A 19,490-nucleotide genomic window follows, 5' to 3' on the forward strand; every position below is an offset into this window, starting at 1 on the left:
CGGCTATCTACAGAATTGACGAATCCCTCTCTGCTTGAGGTGATGGAGATGGCCGGGGTCCGGTTTATTTCACGCCAGCACAAGCTCTTACTCCTTGCACTGCGACTGTGCACAGACCGGGAACTATTGACACGAAGCACGTTTAGTGCAAAGAAAGGGACTCATTGAGCCCAGCTCTCCCGTGGTTAGCGGACATCAGACCTCGGAGAGCCTCCTGTAAACAGAACATAAACAGCCCATTCAAATTAAGAGCTCGTTGAGCACCCACCCTCCCGTAAGTGTGACTGCAGCAGCCTCAGAAAAGAAGCGAAGATTCTATTCTTTCCCTGACATTCGTGCAAGGGCCACTGTGATCTCACCACGTGGAGAGTTTATTGTATTTTAAGTTTTAGAGCCGACCTCTACAAACAGACAGTTGAACGGATACCTGTGTGTCTGACATCAAGGCAGGATCTATGCAGTGTTGGGGGGGGGGGGCGGCGCAGAGGGAGAAAAATGAATGTTTAAATGGCGACACAAAAGAACGTAACCGCCTGGAATGCCGTTCCCGATCAAGATGGAGAAAAGGAATCTTTAAAGAACAGCCCGTTCTTTTTTATTGGGTGGCCCAAGCCCCGGCGCTGCTAACACAAGGCACGACGCGTTTTCAATGGCCCATTGTGGAGGACGGGGGGTGCGGGCGGAGACTGTGCAAATGTTGTGCTCTGCCCCGTCTGTCCTGGGCCCTGGGCGACTCTGGTTTCCTACGTGGACTGGAGGCTGAAAAGTGGCTTATTCATTGATAAACAAAGCCAAGTTTGTGAGCAGGAGATGATTCTGTTCAAAACGCTAGAGAAGAGGTCAGAACCTACCAGAATTCAACTCACTGGAGACACACGCGGAGGGCTCATTCAGCTCTCCCCCAGCCCCTCCTACGCAAGTTCTCCTCATTCCCACCAGAGGTACCCACACCGATGCGGCTTGGCCAAAGGCTGGCTGTGTGGGGGTGGGGAAGAAAGAACCCAAGGCCCCAGGGAGCTGTGCTGTGAAAACCAGCCACAAAAGCTCACTGGAGAGCGAAGGACATTACACACGATTGCATGAAAGGCTTTTGATGTTAACAATATTAGGGACCCCTCTTTGTCCCCAAAGCCACTTAATTTCTCAATACTAGGGAACGCGAGTTCTTCCCTGCCTTCAGCGTCTCATCTGGAATCACAGAGGACCGGAAGGCTGAGGTGTCAGTGAGACCTTAGGCACCTGTTCTGTCCGCAGCAGGGACAGACTGGAACCTGAGATGCGTGGGGCCCAGGGCGGGGCAGGGTCCCGATGCGGACGGAAACCGCAAGCAGCCTGGTGCGTGTAGGTGCGTGGCTCGCCCTCCGAGCCCCTGGCAGCAAGCGCGTGTCCCTTTGTCCAGTTCAGATGGGGCCAGACCTTGTCCATGCCTTTTCTCGACTGTCTTCCTGTGAGGATGGGTATAACTCAGCCCATTGGAACGGAGCTCTGCCGACACTCCGTGTCCTTGTAAATGTGTTCTCGTGACGGACGACACCCTTTCTGGATAGTGACCGAGGACCGCTCCACACCAGTTTCCAGAACTTGCCTTGGTGTGGATTCTTTTGCTGCTGAACCTCACGTCATGGATGAGATCCCCTGAGAACATTGAACTGTGGGCTCCTGGCTACCCTTGCCCTTGGGAGCTGGATCCAGCGTGGGAGTCTTCTGGCCCCCAACCCAGCCTACAGATGCTGGCTTTTCCCCGTGAACAAACACGGGTAATAGAAGAAAATGACACTTGGAACTCTCGGTTCCTTTTCTTTTTTCTTTTTTTTTTCTTTTTTTGCCACTCTACCTGTCCGAGAATGCCTCCTCTCCCGAAAGAAGGTTCGATTCTCACTGCCCCTGTTGGACGGGACACCTTCCGACTTGGCTGGGTTGTTTGGGGGCTTGACTTCAAGGTGCCCATGCCATTTTTATATATGAATAGAAACGACCGTGAGGACCGGGTGTTGTCAGTGCCCTGAGGCGTGGGCAACAGCTGGGTATGAATGCCCCTGCTTTCCTCATTGCCTCATTGCCACACCTTCCGCTCCGTCCCCCACAAGGTCTGACGCGGGCGAGGCTTGTAGAGGGGTGGGGGCATCTCACTCCCAGCCCCCAAGGGAATTTTAGGGAGGGCCCAAGCCCACACCGACTAAATCTAAATCACCAGGTGTGCTGCCCAGAAAAAATCGGTTTTGAAAACATTGTTTCAACCCCCCCCCCCCCCCCCATGAATGAGAAGGAAGGCCTCCCTTGAACAATGACTGGAGCCCAGACCCGTTGGATTTAGTCCCAGCTCCCAGGTGGCCCCGAGTTTCCCCTTTCCCTGCCACCCCAGGCTCCCAACAATTCATATTTCCTTTTTGCCCACCAGGATGTTTCATTCCTTTACTCCTTTGAACGTGCTGATCAAATTGCCTGTATTTTGAACCTCGCCTTTTCATAAATTCTATTCATTCTTCCTTCTGTCTTTGATGGAAAACCTTTTTAGGTGCTCTCCCGCCTCCGGGATGGCCTGTCTACAGGACCTTGCATACAATGGGCACTCAATCAAATGCTATTAAAATAGCATTGAACTGTGTGAGAATGCGGCCAGCCTACATCGATTAACATAGCGGAAGAAGGACGATTGTCTCAAATACCGATAGAGTTACAGAAAATGAAAGCATCTACCTCTTTGCTAATTAAAGATAAGAAATTGAATATTTCTTAAAACGGGACTGTGAGATTGCCCACATTTATCTTCTGGATGTGCCTTCTCCACCTCAAAGCCCTGTAGGCCATCTGGAATTCCCTCCTGTGCCTTTAAATCTAGCACAGGGCCCGCAGCTCAGCCGGGGGGGCCTCGGTTCCTTGTCCTGTGACATCAGCCCAGCAGTGTCTTAGGAGACAATTAACCTAAGGAAAAGTTTCTGTGTGGGGAACACGTACCTCCGCCCACTGGATTAACCGCGTGGAGCTGAACTTGCCAGGACGAGAAGCATTGGGTTTCAAACGCGGTAACAAAGACAGAAACAAATTCGCACGTCAGCGAAGACAAAGCCAGGTTTGTTCAGACGTCTGTATGTTCCAGTGGTGTCTCCTGGGAGAAGCTTACTTTCCGCAGCAAAATAGCAAAGGCCTGGGAAGGGGGGACTCAGGTGAATGAGGCTGTCTGCTAATTTACCAATTAGCTTCAGGGACTTAAATTTTAGTCGCCCTGCGCGCAAACCTTGATGCTTCTCTTTGTGCCAGATGCTTTCGCAAATCAAACCCTGCAGACAGGAGTAAGTTTTCTCTTGGGGATGCGTTTTATGCGCTGTTATATTACCTTCTACATCACGACTGATATCTCGGGGTTCCATAGATCCGGTAACCCAGGACTCGCTCTGCCAGGGTAGGACGAAGGCGGCCCGTCAAATGCAATTCCAACATTTAGTGAACTGAGCTCCGGCTCCAACTGGAGTCTGAAGTCCCAGAGGCAAGAATTGTCTGCACTTTGTACCTACAGCGGTCGCTACAGGGCCAGGTAGACCGCAGGTGCGGAAAGAAATAGTTGTGACATCGTCGATGACTCATAGACGAACAAACGGAGGAGGCTGGCTGAGCAATTCGCTACCAGAGCTTCTGTCCGCCAGAAACGCAAGCTAGTGCTGAGGTCGCACCCTTAGGTGTCTACAGGGCCCGGGAGGTAGAAATAAACCAGCGAGACGGATTGGGTGTAAGAAAAATCGGCTGCCAGAAATATCCTCAGTCTTGCCCTGGTTTTCCAGATGTGTTGTTGTAAGGTCGTACTCGAATTATGCGTGATACGTAGAGATCGCGTTATCAACTCGAAATTGAAACATCGAAAGAAAGATTCTGCGAAGTGATTTGTCAGTACACTTTAAAATTCATATTTCATCCTGTATTTTTATGTAGCCCTCCCTTACGCTTTGGGGGAGGGCAGAGAAACCTGACAGCTTTGTTGTTTGTGTGTGTGTGTGTGTGTGCGCTTAGGTGACCATGTCGAGTCTTGCGTTCTGTGCTCAACCTGAAGCCCTTTTACAGGGAGTGACATTTAGTTTTATTCGGTTTCATAATGAAAACCAGCTGTTCCCAAATGTACGCATTCTCAATGTGGAGAGATTCCCGTGCAGTGATTGGTTTTTTTGTTTTTTGTGTGTGTGGGTGTTTTTTGTTTTTGTTTTTGTTTTTTGTTTTTGGTGAAAGTAGCTACTCTCGAGATATTTGTGATCTTTTGCTCTTTTCGCATCATCCTGTTTGCTCCCACTGCGGCGTCCGGCCATGGGGGTCCATGGGCAGCTTTTAGCCAAACTTTGAGTGTTACACCAGAGCGTGAATCAAACAGTCGTTTCGTAAAGTTTAAAACTGAGAATTATTATTTTTCTTGCTGTTCAGCCTTCAAATGTCTAATTTTGGAAATGTCTCACTTTCGTTTCAGTAGTTGGATTTCGGGGAAGGAAACTGGGATCTATCACTCCTTACGAAGTCACACACGCGAGCAGCTTTGTAGAGTCTGAGGTTTTAGGGACCGGTCAGTGCCAACCTGAAAGGCTAAATCTGTCTTCGCTGTTTGCTGTTGAAATGTGGTGACATTTTTCTTTGGATTGCATCGGCGTCTTTATTTTTTCCAACAATTAATAAAAGTCACCAGGACAAAGCCAACCCCTCTGAGCTCCATGTTATGGCCCGCTGCCACGTGGAGTCCAATAAATATGACGTGTCTGTGACATTAGGCCTATAGGCAGACAGTGTTCACGTTGTTGCATTTAAAAAAATTTTTTTAAATGTTTATTTATTTTTGGGAGAGTGAGAGAGAAAAAGCGTGAGCGGGGGAGGGACAGAGAGAGAGGGAGACACAGATTCTGAAGCAGGCTCCGGGCTCTGAACGCTCAGCACAGGGCCCGACACAGGGCTCGAACTCACGAACTGTGAGATCATGACCTGAGCCGAAGTCAGACGCTTAACCTTCTGAGCCATCCGGGTGCCCCGCATTGTTGCATTTTTAAAGTTTTCGTTCTCTGTGGATGAATGAGTTAACTAACAAATGTCTAAATGCAATGCCCTTGCAAACTGTTACCATCTTGGATCTAAGTACTAGGGCAAGTCCAGCGTTGACTGTGAACATTCCAGAATCTGGGTCTGTCTGCACTCCAGCTTACTAATTTGGACCAGTGCACATTAACCTTTTCCACATTTCAACACTGATCTCAATCCATATAATACGTCGTGTCCTGATATCACAGGCATGATACACTATGTCCAAAAGTTTTTATCACACTTTGGCCATTTCAAAATTCTAACCGAAAGCATGAAGAAATACAGCTTTCTGTGTTCCCATCAGTTATGAGAGGAAACACCACGAACTATCTATTTTCTAGCGACTTGTCCTACAAGGTCTCAGCCTTGTAAGCATTCTGAGCAAATTGTTTCTGGTTACACTTAGGTTTGTAAACACCAGCTTCTGTCTCATACACTGCTGTTGTCTGTAGGTGCTGTTAGAAATCTGAAAAGGTTTTGATGCCTGATCAGATTTTTTTTTTCACTTAATTATATAGTTTTTTTTTTCTCTCACAACAACCTTCTTGCTCTACTCAGGTGATAAATAAGCAAGTCTAACTTTCATTTTTTATTTCACTTGGCTTTTTGTTGTTGTTAAATCGTATTTTATTCCGGGAGAACTTACCCTGCCTCGTGGAAACCAAAATAAAGGCTGTGGCTCACATTTTCCCTTCCTCCCTCAGGATCCTGACCGACCCTGGTGCCGCCCTGTATGGCCCCGTATGACGTGATTGCCCCTTCTCTTGGAATTTGTGAGTATATCGAGTCATCTCTCAATGGCCATTGTCTCCCGATCTGATGGTCTCACCATACATGAATAATGATAAAATAATAAACCATATATTTAAAAGCAATGTAGGTCTAGAAGCACCTGGGTGGCTCCGTCAGTAAAGCGTCTGACTCTTGATTCGGCTCAGATCATGATCAGCAGGGTCATGGGATCGAGCCCCATCTCAGCATGGAGCCTGCTTGAGACTCTCTCTCTCTCTCTCTCTCTCTCTCTCTTTCTTATTTTCTCTCCCTCCCTCCCTGTGCCTCTCTCCCTGCTTGTGCTCTCTCTCCCTCTCTCTCAAAATAAGTAAAACTTTAAAAAAGTAAGTAAGAAATAAAAACAATGTAGGTCTAGATGTCACATGAGAAGGGATACAAGTTCATACCTTAGCAACTAGGTGTACATCCAAGTCTTGAACTGCAAATAATTTTATTTTTGTAAAAATGTTTTGCAAGATTTATTTAAATTTCCTAAAGATGAAATTTTAAAATTTCATCGTAGCAAATAATTTTCAATACATATGTTTTCTTTTTTGTTTTCTGGAATAAATATATTGATGCTGATTTATAATTAATCACTTTAGAAGGAAAATAACCTTTTGGAAAGGTTAATTTGTCAGTTTTTCTTACATTTTACTTTATGTTTGTAATGAAAATGTGTTTAAATTGTATATACCTTAAGTGAAAATATATTTTATTTTTAATCCATTAGATCATTGCTGCAAGGCAAATTATGTAAATACAGATTTTAATGATTCAGAAGTGATTTCACTGAAATAAAGCCAACAAAACAAGTCTGATGGAATGAATAAAAAGTCATTTATAAATTATTTATGTTCTTTATCTTATTGCCCATCCAAGGGTCATCGGTGCAGCAACGCATGTGTAATAATAATTAATTAAATTCAGTTGCCACTGGTATTTTGATGACTTTGTCTCAGATAGAGACCATAGCTTTACTCTGATTTATTTTATTTTATTCTGTTTTATTTTGTTTTATTTTATTTTATTTTACTCTTTTCTTTGCTTTTCTTTGCTTTGCTTTTCTTTGCTTTGCTTTTCTTTTAATTTAAATCTAAGTTAGTTAACAGCTAGTGTAGTATTGGTTTCAGGAGTACAATTTAGTGATTCACCACTTACATAGGACACCCAGTGCTCATCCCAACAAGCACCCTCCTCAATGCCCAGCCCCCATTTAGCCCATTCCCCCCACCCACCTACCGACCAGCAGCCCTCAGTTTGTTCTCAGGATTTAAGAGTCTCTAAGGTTTGCCTCCCTCTCTGTGTTTATCTTATTTTTGCTTCCCCGGGTTGTTAAAGTAGAAATGTAGAACATAGATTCTTTCAAAGTTTGCTTGATGTACGACTTCTTCACCGGTGCTCCTGCCCCAGCCTTGTGGTTGTGGGGAGCAGGCCGCCCACACCCCAACTTCCCTTCTCAGCGTGCTGAGCCTCCTCCGGTCACCCACCCAGGCCTCTGGGAGGCATGCCCTTTCATGTCAGTCTTCACGCAGTGACCTCTCGGTTCCTTGCCTTAGCATCCGACTTCGGCTCAGGTCATGATCTCACAGTTTGTGCGTTCGAGCCCCGCGTCAGGTTCTGTGCTGACAGCTGGGAGCCTGGAGTCTGCTTCGGAGTCTGTGTCTCCCTCTCTCTCTGCCCCTCCCCTGCTGGTGCTGTATCTCTCTCTGTCTCTCAATAATAAATAAACATTAGAAAAAATTGTATATAAAAAAATAAAATAAATTACCTTGAGCTACAGAAATAACGTGGGATAAATCCCCCAAACACAAGTATGAAAAGCAAGTTAGAGAAAGATATGTATGGTGTATGGCAGGGTTTATTAAAAGGCTAAGAAAGATGCCGAACAATGTGAGACTGATGGACCCATACGTCGGCAAGTAGGGTCAGTTTTTTAAGAAATTCCTAGGATGATTAACCTCGATTTCCTAAAAGTGGTTATTTCTCGAAAGGGAGAGTTGTAAGGATTAAGTACAGAAAACAAGAGCTTCACTCCTATCCTTGAGGCTTTGTTTAAATGTTACCTTTAACGGATTTCATTCTCTATGTTTTTCTGTGTCCTTGAAATCCTTTGCCATTTAAAAGAGGTAAGTTTTCAGTGTGTTTCTGGAGGTGCCACAGAGCTTCATGATGATTTTATGTGAATCTTCTGGGCTTTTCGCATTTTCTGGCAGGTATCCTCTTAATTTGCTTCTAACTCCATCTCAATAACTAAGAATACAAAGAAAACGTGAGAGCCATCTGGGGCTTCTTAGCACTTTAATGAAGAAATTTGTCCCTGCCATCTTGGGTATTGCTGAGTCCTATTTAAGTTCTTCCACTTTCAGACAAGTTCTCAACACTCTTCTTATCCCCTTCCTCAGGGCTCATCCATTAATCCATTTGCTTATTTATGCAGTGAGGATTGGTTGAGCACCCTTGAAAAAGGCAGGGATGTGGGTCGCGTGTTACTCTGGGACACACTCTTTGCACCCTGGTCCCCCGTCTCTCTCACTTTCAGGTCTGAAATTAAAATATTACTTCTGCTGTGTGGATGGCAGGTTTATTTCAGATAACTGAAAAAATGCCACAGTTAGAATATCTTTCATTTTTATCTCCTCAGCCCGTTTCAAGATGTATGATTTCACTTCCTCAAAGTCCCCCTCTCCCCCCGCCACCACCAGGCAGTGTGAACAGGGACGTGTACAGAGTCACACAGGAATGGACTGGTGAGCGGGGGGTGGCTGGCACTCATGAGGCCAGCTCCAGCTGCCTTGAATCTCCAGAGAATCTTGGAGACTTGTGATGATTTATGACAGTTGGAGTTTCTGGAGGATGCGGGATGTGTCTACCTCTTGCCCACATGCGTCAGTCCGTCCATTCCATTATTCAGGCTTTTATTTCCCGGTGACTTTCTGTTTCATGTTGTTGGGTACGCGGCTGGCTTGAGACATGCAGATGATTGGATTCACCTTCCCTTGTCTGGTTTCCAATCTGCTTTCAACCAGCTCCAAGTACATCCTTTGGCTGTATTTTTAGCTCTCAAAAATGTGGCAAAGGAACACTCATTTTAAAAAAGAGTCACCCAGATTCCAGTTATTCCTAAATTCTTAATGAAATTCTCCCACCCAACCCCACAGAAGACGCTCCATGGAGTAAGCCATACAAGCCTTCATAAAGAGCGTTTGCGTCCTCTCCCCATAGCTTAGTGAGACACTCGTGCACAAATTAGATGGAGCCCGTGAAATTACAGTTTCAGGAGGGGCGAGGGATGATCCAAGTCAAAGACTTTCTTATCATTCACGTGTGAAAAGAAACAAAACTTTTCAGGACTAAATTGGCTGGAGGGAAATGTCATGCCGGCATGTGTAAAATGACAGGGGACAGCTGGCTAGAAGAAGGCATGAATCAGAAACCAGCCTCACCTCCTCGTTGTGGCAACTGCCACCAGAACGCTTATAAATAGCTCTCTCTGTTTCCCAGCTCCGTCAGGAATAGCAGTGGGTATTTACATGAAAGTCACCACTGTGTACATCTCGGAAGCAGACCCAATGGCTTCCTCAGAGAAAGCCTAGAGATGGAGGTCTCATGGCCAGGGAGCACCGTGGCTGTGTCAGAACCTCAATATTAGGTTTGTGTGGGGAAAGGGGCCCTTTGGGGCTCAGGACGAGGGCTCCGGTGGCGTAATGGCTCAGCGTGCAAACTGTACAGCCTCCAGTTACCCAGCAGAGATGACTAAATGTAATCCAGAGTTCAGAAGACCAGAGTCCCACAGCAGCCTGTGAGCCCAGCTGTGAGTTAGCCTGAGATTTCTTTAGGTCCCTCCGCTATTGTTTTCCTCCTTTTAGAGATCTGGGCCAGGCGGTCCCCACGGGACGTTCAGACCATATTCCGAACTCCGGTGCTAACTGCAGCTTTTGAGTTCAGCTAAACCCTGGAACCACTCTTCTAAAGCTGGAGGCATCTTTGTTGTTAGGGAAGCAACATGGAGCCCCCAGATATTTCCAACCCTTTGGACTGTACCCTCTTTGGTGCGTGAAGCTGCGGCTAACCTGTCACTCATTTCCTTCTAACCCTAAATACGTACTAATAGTAAGTGCTCAGTAAACGCTTGTCAAACAAATGAATGGCCTTTTCTCTTACCTTTGCCCAGGACCCAGAACATCACCACTGTTCCCAAGAGGGAGGCCCACCGGGTGGGCTGGGGAAGGAGCTTCTGTTGGGTGCACGGCTGGCTCAATTTGCAGCCATGCTGACTTCAGGGAAGGAGAGGAACAAGCTTCTGGAAGGAGGAGTCGGTGGAAGGCAGAGACTGGCATCACTCACTGATTACAATGCAGCTCCAGAACACAAAGAAGGCTGAATGTGGGGCCCACTGAAGCCTGAAATCATCCCATTACCATATCGGAAGTCACCAGGAAGTACGAGTGCGTTTCGTCTCAAGATGGCGATGGCACAAAGCACAGCAGTATAGCTTCCGAGCCCACCGTGGGCTGGTAGGAAGGCTGGAAACCTGGGTTGTGGGCAGTGAGCAGTTCTTTCCATGAGTCTGTGGTCATTCCCTTTGGCCACGTTGGCCCATTTGCCGTGCAAAAGGGTGAAGCGCGGGAAGGAGGTGAGGCCCGGGGCTCTCCCATCATTAATGTCCTCTGGTTGCAATTCGTCCTTCCCCTGATTTCTTGTGGAAGTCTGCAGAAGAAAGGTGACCCAGGCTGGCATGCCCACCTCGCACCTCTTTTCCCTGCTGGTGGCTCCCACCTCCCCCTGCACATCCATTAAAGCTCGGTGTTGGAAACTGCTGAGCAAAAGCAGCTGTTTGCTTTGCTGACTTCCCTTCCTTTGGGCTGTCGACATATGTACTGCTTGCCATTGCTCTGGGCGGAACGTTTATGTTTGATTAACTCGGTTTTAAAACACGCCATCCGTGGAGACACTAATTCTACTGGATTTATCTGCCACGTCAGTAGCTTCCGATGAATAACGTGGCTCTTAGGAAGTTTAGAGGCTGTGTCCGAAATGTGGCAAGAAGAAAAAAGGCAATTAGATAAGGTTTTTATGTGCTATGACCCACACTGCAGGTTGGGGTAGAAATCATTCCACGGGAGTGCTTTTAAGTGGTGTTATTCAAGGAAGAGAACCCATCTGCATTCAGATGCTGACCAATTATGTTTTCACTCAGTTTATCTTTCTTAGATTTTTAAATACTTTTCTATTAAAAAAAAAAACTTTTAAAATGTAGTTTTATGATGTCTCAAGGACTACTGCTGGGCCCGAAGCTAGAATGGAGCACCCAGAATACATTTAAATGAATTACAAAGTGTATTATACTCTGAAAATCAGCATTAAAATGCACATTAATTTTTGCAGCTCTTAAATACTTTGCTGCAGAACTGCCTCCATTCTATAATTGAAACAGCTCTTCAGATGCAATTTAGTTGCTGATTGGTTTTTAAGTATTTTTTAAAAGCTAACAGCTCAGATAAAAAAAAAGGTGGTATACCCTTGAGTTTTAAATAGGAACACAGATGTCATCGCGTGGGGACGCATTAGGCCACTGGAAACCACACTCATTTCCTACAGAGAAAGGGTACTCCTCCCTGTCACGCTGTTAACTGTTCAGGAGAACACAGAGTTGGCTCGACCTCAAATAGAAGCTCTTGGTTACGAGGGAGTTCTCCTCTGAGTGAATTTATTAACTCCGCTCTCTGATTCAGACATCCCAAGACTTGCTTCCCTGGTCTTCTGTTACCTCGCGGCTTGTCAGTTTCAAGAAATGTCAACCAGGAAAAGAGCAGGCAAAACATCAAAGCAGGTCTACGTTTGCCAGCAGGGCGATGCCTCCAGGTAAGAACCCGGAAGAGGTTGGAGCGAACTCAAGGCCCAAGTCAAGCATTGGAAGACGTGGCGATTTTATTTTTTTTTTTGCCAACGCCGGACAGCAAAAAGGATATTGCAGGGGGGCTGTATCCCCATAGCAACACACAATAACTTCAAGATAAAAAAAAAAATCTAGGGATTCTTAGCTGTGTGTCTGCCTCCTTGGAACTAATAAGTCGGTTTTGACCTTGTTACGGGGATAACGGCAGGTGCCAGAGAAAGAATGCGGAAACGATTCTTAATTGTGCCGTTCCTAAATTTCTCACTCACTGAGGGACAGTGGTCAGCTCACCTACGTTCGTGTGTTCTTCCTTCCATGCCAAGTAGTATTGCTGATGCCGAAAGGGATTTCACCATCAAGCAAGCGAGCCTAGCGAAGAGCGTCTCTTTTAAAATTTTTTTTTAATGTTTATTCATTTTTTGGCAGAGAGTGAGTGGGGGAGGGGCAGAGAGAGAGAGGGAGACCCAGAATCCGAAGCAGGTTCCAGGCTCTGAGCCGTCAGCACAGAGCCCGACGCGGGGCTCGAACCCACGGACCGTGAGATCATGACCTGAGCCGAAGTCGGACGCTTCACCGACTGAGCCCCCCAGGCACCCCAAGAGTGTCTCTTTTTAAAATAAGCGTCAGGAGGCCGTAAGGGAAGGGGGGGGGGGATTTATGCACATCCTCATCAGAGAAACCGTGAACTTTCTCAAAAACCTTCCAGCCAGCTGCAAGCCCTCAGCCTGGGCTTAACTCTGTCCTCACCATGACACCTGACTCAACGGCCTCCTTCATCTTTGAAAGGAGCCCAGGAGACTGGGCGAGTTTCAATTCCTCATTTGTGTATTACCCCAACCAATTCCAGTCAATTCAGTGTCAATCCCTATGTGACATAGAGGACAGCTGCACTCATAGCTTTTCGCCTACATAACCCTTCCCCCACCCTTCGTCTTCCTCAGGACATGAGCCCGGCTTCTACCTGAGTGTGTGTCTTCAGAAGCACAATTCTAATTGCCGAAAAAAAAGTGCCTGTTGGCTGAAATGTTCCATAAATTCTTTCTTGGTCAACACAGACATACCGCTGGGATGTTTTAAGGTGGACGTGTAAAATAATAATGCTTAAAAACCAAAAAGCACTAGGAGGAGGTAAAGTGCATGGCTATTGGAGAGTTCTAGAGATTGAGATGTGGAAGAGGGCGCCAGTGAGCTCACAGAAGGGAAGCCTCCGAAGTCTCTGGAAACCTCCGGTTACCCCATTAAATCCGTTTGTAGACAGCATAGGGCCAAGGTCCGGCCGCCCCAAGATGGACCATTTGGTATAAAGAGTTATTTTGAGTTAAAAGCAATCAAGACCCAGCACATTCAGGAAAAGCTCTTCACCTTTCGCTCAACTGCCTCAAAGGAATTTAGACAGAGGACCCGCTCCAGGAAGAGAGCTACCGTCACAGATAGCTGCATTATGATAGGAAGCAGGTATGCTGGAAAGAGAGGAGCCTAGCAAGGCCACTTGGATCAAGGTCTCTTTGCCCCGTGGTTTCTGCGTGACCCAGCAAACGTTCGTTTACCGACCATTGACTCTTTTTCATTTTCCCGTGAATTGCATTTTTTCTCTTTAAAGTGCCAAACCCCTACTCCCTTCTCCTTAGTTCAGAATGACGTATATCCTTCTTCGTGCCTGACTGTCTTGGGAATGTCCACATCTGTGTGGGTTCCCAGTAGAGATGCTGTTCGATTGGATTTTCTCCTTGAATCTGTCTCGTGTCAATTCGATTCTTTAGTCCAACTAGAATAGGACCTTGAGGGGAGAGGAATTTTCCTCCCTGACTTCAGAAATACATCCAGATTCAAAGGGTAATTGTGCTCTGTGAATTCCGTGTCTCTGTTTAGGATCCCAGGCAAAAGTTGAGAAGGTAAATTGTGAGAGCGGGGAAAAACCCGCTGTTTGTACTTTGTTCTTACTTCTAGCTTTCTGGGAGGGAGAACAAAATGTAGTAATAACAACATCTGACTACCATCTATTGTCTGCTTAACTGAATGCCCAGCAATGAGCCTCATACTTTATTTTCATTTTAGGTTTCGCAAAACCCTATGAGGTAGATACTATAAAGATCTCCTTTCATAAATGGAGAAACTGAGGCTTAAAGAGGTTAAGCAATGTGCTCGATCTCGGATAGTAGCTACATATCGCACTATCTGTGATAGCGGCATACGGTCTAACATGACTTTAACTTAAAGAACGTTATGTATAATTCATAGATTGCTGAAAATTCATGACAAACTATATCTCTCTGTGTTTCCTTCACATGAACTATAGTCTACTGAAAGCCATGGCTTGTTAAGAAAAGTCATCCAAGTATGAAGCAGAGAAGGAGAACAGCTTTCAGGTAATAGATTTCTCTTTTTTCTGTTTGTGATAGGTAGGGCAACGTCTAGTCTCCTCATCTTATGAAAAGAAAGTTACACTAAGAAAAATGTGCTCCTGAGTCCATTAAGAAAAAAGAAAAACTCACCACTGATTAAAGATCTCCTGAAGAGGTGCAGAAATGAATCACCTTCAAGTGTGTGATTATTTAATTCTCTGAAACAGATCATTATCTAAATGATACTCTCAAAATTTGCATAAAATATGCAGAGACACCAACGGCATCTCCTCCGTGAAAAGCTCAAAGGAAGTTTGAAAAATGAGCACGCTGTCGCCTCTTTTCCTTGCAAATATATTGATGGCACCTGGAGAATGAATTTGAAACAATTCCCCCAATTTCTAGGTAGGAGCTTGCTTCTCCGGCTGAAATTCTCCAAATCAGGTTGCTTTCTCTCTCCTGATGCTGCAGGGCTTGTAAGTCTGCAAACATCAACTAATCAAAAAACAGAAACAAAAGGGGGATGTGCAAACGGTGGGGATAAGGAGGCTGAGGGATCTTCATAAAAAGATCTCCTTTAAAAACAAACAAACCAAAAAAAAAAAAAAGACCTCTTCTTTCATGACGGAGGACCCCAAGCGTGCTGATGGACAAACGCCAGTACTGGGACCGCGGGAGGTGATATACCCCAGAAAGTGCTGGAAGACTACTGTGATAAGGATTTCCCAGAGCCATGGTCCCTGATGCTGAGCTCAGGTACCCCCCTTCGGATCTGCCGTGTGTTGTCTGCAGCTAACAAGCGTTGGGCTGAGACGTGGAACCCTGCAGAATCCCGGGGTGGGGGGGGGGGGGGGGTGGCTAGCTGTCGGTGTCCCCAGCCTCCAGAGCCAGGCGGGGCTGGGGAGACATCTCCAAGGAGCAGAGAGGAGGCAGAGCAGAAGTGACTAGCCCAGGGGAGGGAGGAGCCGGAGGACGCCCCAACATCTGCAGCCAGGATCTGAGTTCAGAGAATCCTGGAAAGTCTGTTTTCTATGCACGATAGGGCATTCATGGGTTAGCACAGTTTGAAAGGTTTCAAAGCTCAGTGTGTCGCTGGACTAAAATAGATCCGTGCAGCAAGATTGCCATCCTGGTTTTAAAAAGAGGGACAGAAAAGAAGAAAAAAAAAAAAAGACGAAAGAAAGGAGAGGAGGAAAGGTACCCCCACCAGGGATGTCCAAATGAAGTAAGCCCTACCCCCACCTGCTGCCGCATCCAGATGGTTCCAAGGATGATATATGCTCTCTCTGTTGTGTGTAAGATGCACTAGGAATTTGGCTTTCTGCAAATCTGAGAGATTCCTTATGTCGCTATCCGTGGTTTCCTTTGCAGCCTGCCTGCTGGCACCTCCCAGAGAGCTTTCCAAAACCACCTGCGGCCTGGGTGAAGTTCACACTCGACGCGTGTGGGGTTAGCATTTTTTGTTTGTTTCTTTTCTTTTAAAATTCCTCAGTCGAGTGTGGGTTAGACTTGCATTGAGAAATGCTGGTATTGGCTTATGGATGTCTTTTTAAACACCTGCCTTGATTACTTTTTGTGGGGGAGATGTTTTCGGTCCCTTTTTTTTTTTTTTTTTTTTAAATTTTGCGTGGAATGTCAAATCCCAGCCTCGGGAGCTGGAGCACGGAACCTCCCAAGGAGAAACCCAGACTGAGGCTAGGGCTATTTCTGTGTTTTACAGCTTCTCAGGCGTGCACCCCCCACACCCCCCGCTTCACGTGGCAGAAAGCAGGCTGCCACTTACACGGCCTGGGCCTTCAGTGGCGGCGGGACCCGGCAGCGCTCCCAGGGACGCCACCCACTGCTACTCACGCAAGCCCGTTCACGCCTCTCCTTATCTCGGCCACTTCCACCCCGTTCTGTGAATTGCCCCAACCATTTGTGTTTAATGGTCTCATGGGTGCTTAGAATGTCTCCGAGACAACACTATGATTTGGCGTGAAGACGAGAAGCTATCCAGTGCAGAGAAAGACAGAAGGAGGCACACATTTGGTATCAGGCAAACAATTATTTGTCGTTACAGGGAAGGCTGCGATTCCTTATGTTCTCCCGAAACAGCGGGCATGTGCTTTGGGAATCTAAAGGAAGACCCCTATGTGCAGAGAGAACAGGACTCCCATCCCTGCCGGAGACGGTGCCAGGGGCCGCCTGTTACACCTTCCAAGCGAGCGAGTCCGAAAAAAATGCCCAGACAATAGTGGCGGGACTTTTTTGTTTTGTCTTGTTTTGTCTTTAAACAAAAACCGTGTCATCGTTGCTTTTCGTTTTTATTTCTTTTTCAGAGTTTCCTTCTTTATTTTGGGAGAGAGGGAGAGAGCGTGAGCAGGGGAGGGGCAGAGAAAGGGAGAGAGAGGGAGAGAGAGAATCCCAAGCAGGCTCCGTGCTGACAGTGCAGGGCGACCACGGGGCTCGATCCCACAAACCTCGAGATCATGACCTGGCCTGAAATCAACTTATCAAGAGTCGGATGCTTCACCGACTGAGCCACCCAAACACCCCTCGTGGATGCTTTTAATGGCACCCATGATGCTGTCACGATGGCCTATCAATGACAGAGTTAAGAAGCCATATAAAAGCATCATTTCCTGAATGTGAAGAAATTTTTAGAACTTTCTGTGTACCCAGTACTTTTTTTCTTAGTACCCCATAAAGTACTTATATGCAGGTCTTACAATCAACTGGTATCTAAGATTTGAGGAAACCACAGTGTATCAAGTTTCTGCTAGCCAACACAGGGAGGGAGGCTTGGATCCTGGCCACTCAGAATGTTCTGGGTGTTAGAGACAAGCTAGAGTCCATGGCAGGGCTGATGGCTTTCACAGACAAGCAACTTATAAAGATTCGCAACGTAAAATACTGTAAAAACGGAGTAGCGTGTTTCCCCAAATAAGTAACTTTACCTCTTCAGACATTAGATTCCCTGTATATATCACAGAAAGGTGTGAAACAAAAAACGGTTTCCAAGGGCCCATCTGAACTACCACTGGAAGCAGGATGAAATTCGAACAGCGGGGCCCAAATCAAGGATGGACAGACACAGGGGCGCCTGGGGGGCTCAGTCAGTTGAGCGTCTGACTTGGGCTCAGGTCACGATCTCGCAGTTCGTGGCTTCGAGCCCCGCGTCGGGCTCTCTGCTGACAGCTCGGAGCCTGGAGCCCGCTTCGGATTCTGTGTCTCCCTCCCTCTCTGCCCCCTCCCCCATTCACGCTCCGTCTCTGTCTCAAAAATAAATCACGCCAGGACTGTTGTCAGTCATTCGCTCAGCTTGTGTCGCGTGCGTGCATCCCCGTGACGCCGAGATGACAGCATAGACGTGGCATGCCCGAGGCCATGTCAGCCCTCTTGGAACTAGAGGCGGGGGCAGCAGTGGATTTTATTGCTTCTGTGGGGACGGGCGGCCACCAGCTCCTTCAGAGTCCGAATCTTACTTTGAACTGAAATTAGTGCCCAACCCTTAGAAACAGGCAAGCAAAAGCCCTGAGGCTCCATGCTGCTCTCTGCCCGCCACCCCCTGCCATCCCTGGAGTAACACAGAGCCTCTGATGCATCAGAGAAATGCCTGGGACACTGTGTTGTTTCTTCTCGATGAGTCCCCAGGGGGCGGCGTCCAAGAAGGATCTGACATCAGAGCCCGCGGGTGGATGTGAAGGTAGCGATGCTGGAAGTAATTGGGGTCCCAGTGTTTCGGGTACCGGCTGGGACAAACCCAACTCACTCCCTGTAGCCAGAGCAAAGCAGCCACCACCTCCGATGGGATTATGCTAATCAGTTGCTTCAGACTCGCCTGGTGTTTGAACAAACAGGGGAACAATGAAGAAGTCTGGATTCTGGGAGAGGCTCCAGCTAAGCCTGTTTGGCAAATTTAGGTGTTAAGTGAGACCTTTCACTGGCAACAAGGAGGGCAATTTGCATTTAATGGCCTTTAGAAGGGATTCTTTTTTCTCCCCCTCTGTAGGGTAGTCTTTCATTTTTGATGATGCCAAATTCTTTCTATTGTGTTTAAAGGAACAGAAAGAACCCTTTGTTTTTTGTTTAGAGGGCGTTGCCGTCCCCGGGGAGGGTTTTTGATAGGCACAGCTGGCTGGGAGATGACTCCAGGCTTTCTCCTTGGGGATCGGGACCCAGGAAAAGGTCCCTGGCTGAATGGGTGGCGAATGTCAATGACTCGAGTCAATGACTCAAATGAGTAAAAAAACGGAAAACACAACAAATAAAACACAAACCAATAACGCAACAACAAAAAAATCCAAAAGCAAATTGTCTAGATTTTTTTTTTTTTCTGTACGATGACAGATGAAATGAGCCATAATCCACTCCTCCTCTTCTCCCTCCTCTCCTCTCCTCTCGCTCCTACGATAGCTGCCGTCGAATCCGCAATGGCTGGTTTGATCTTCCTGGATATCGTAGTATAAAACATGGCTGTGACCGATGGAAACGAGACCCGTGGTGGGGCGAAGTCACACTCATATTTGCTGCTAACGACATCTTCTGGGCTCTCAGGGGGAGAGGATGCCGCAGACAGCATCACCGCCAGTGCTTTCATCCACGGAGAGCACCCACTAATTCTTTCTCTCCTCTCCCGGAGACAGCAGTCGAAGGAGCCAACACAATACATGTTCACGCCTTGTTAAAAGTGATGCTATTTGTGGGTGTGTGCATTTGATCTCATGAGCGCGCGCGCGCGCGCGTGTGTGTGTACATGTTGAAGACTTTCAAAGATGATACGCCAAAAAGGGATTGAGGAAGAGGGAGGTAATTGTGATTCCGTTACACCAGTAGGTGTCTACCATAGACACATATCTTAATAACTAGAAGCTAATGTAAAAAAGAAACGGTGGGACCCCAAGCACACTTTAGAGAAAGCTTGACCTTGTTGACTGTGAAATACGTAATCACCCGGGACAGTGCCTTCTGGAAGCCCCAGTTCCACATAGGGCCTGAGGAAGTGAGAATCATGGACCCGGGACACTGAACCCTACTCTGTGCCGGACCCCACAATCACCCCTCTGAGCCGGTACGCGCCCGAGGCTCATTGTCTAGACGGAGAAATTATGGTTTCTGATTTTGTATTAAGTGTCTGATGTTTCATGTGTTAATTAAACTGACCCATAAGGACAGGTCAGAGCTATTTTCAGGTACGGGAGACAACATTAGGCAAGGCCTTATCCAGTCTTCCACTGACAATTTGTGCATGGAGCAAAGGCCTTCAAATACTTAACTGTAAGAGTGGTGGGTCTTTTTAAAAAACAAAAATTTTTTTTAATATTTATTTAGTTTTGACAGAGAGAGACAGAGCATGAGCGGGGGAGGGGCAGAGAGAGAGGGAGGCACAGAATCCGAAACAGGCTCCAGGCTCTGAGCTGTCAGCACAGAGCCCGACGCGGGGCTCGAAC

General features: G+C 46.9%; 1 long non-coding RNA gene across 1 annotated transcript; it reads left to right on the forward strand.

Moving 5' to 3' along the window:
* The first annotated feature begins 2,877 nt into the window (after nt 1-2,877).
* LOC109273757 (uncharacterized) lies at nt 2,878-16,422 on the forward strand. Its single transcript, XR_008419595.1, has 4 exons — nt 2,878-3,070; nt 3,259-3,375; nt 5,751-5,819; nt 14,013-16,422. It is a non-coding gene; the product is annotated as an uncharacterized LOC109273757 (long non-coding RNA).
* Nucleotides 16,423-19,490: the final 3,068 nt, after the last annotated feature.

Source organism: Panthera pardus, unplaced genomic scaffold, assembly GCF_024362965.1.
Source record: "Panthera pardus isolate Hobbes unplaced genomic scaffold, ASM2436296v1 HiC_scaffold_6, whole genome shotgun sequence".
NCBI lineage: Eukaryota > Metazoa > Chordata > Mammalia > Carnivora > Felidae > Panthera > Panthera pardus.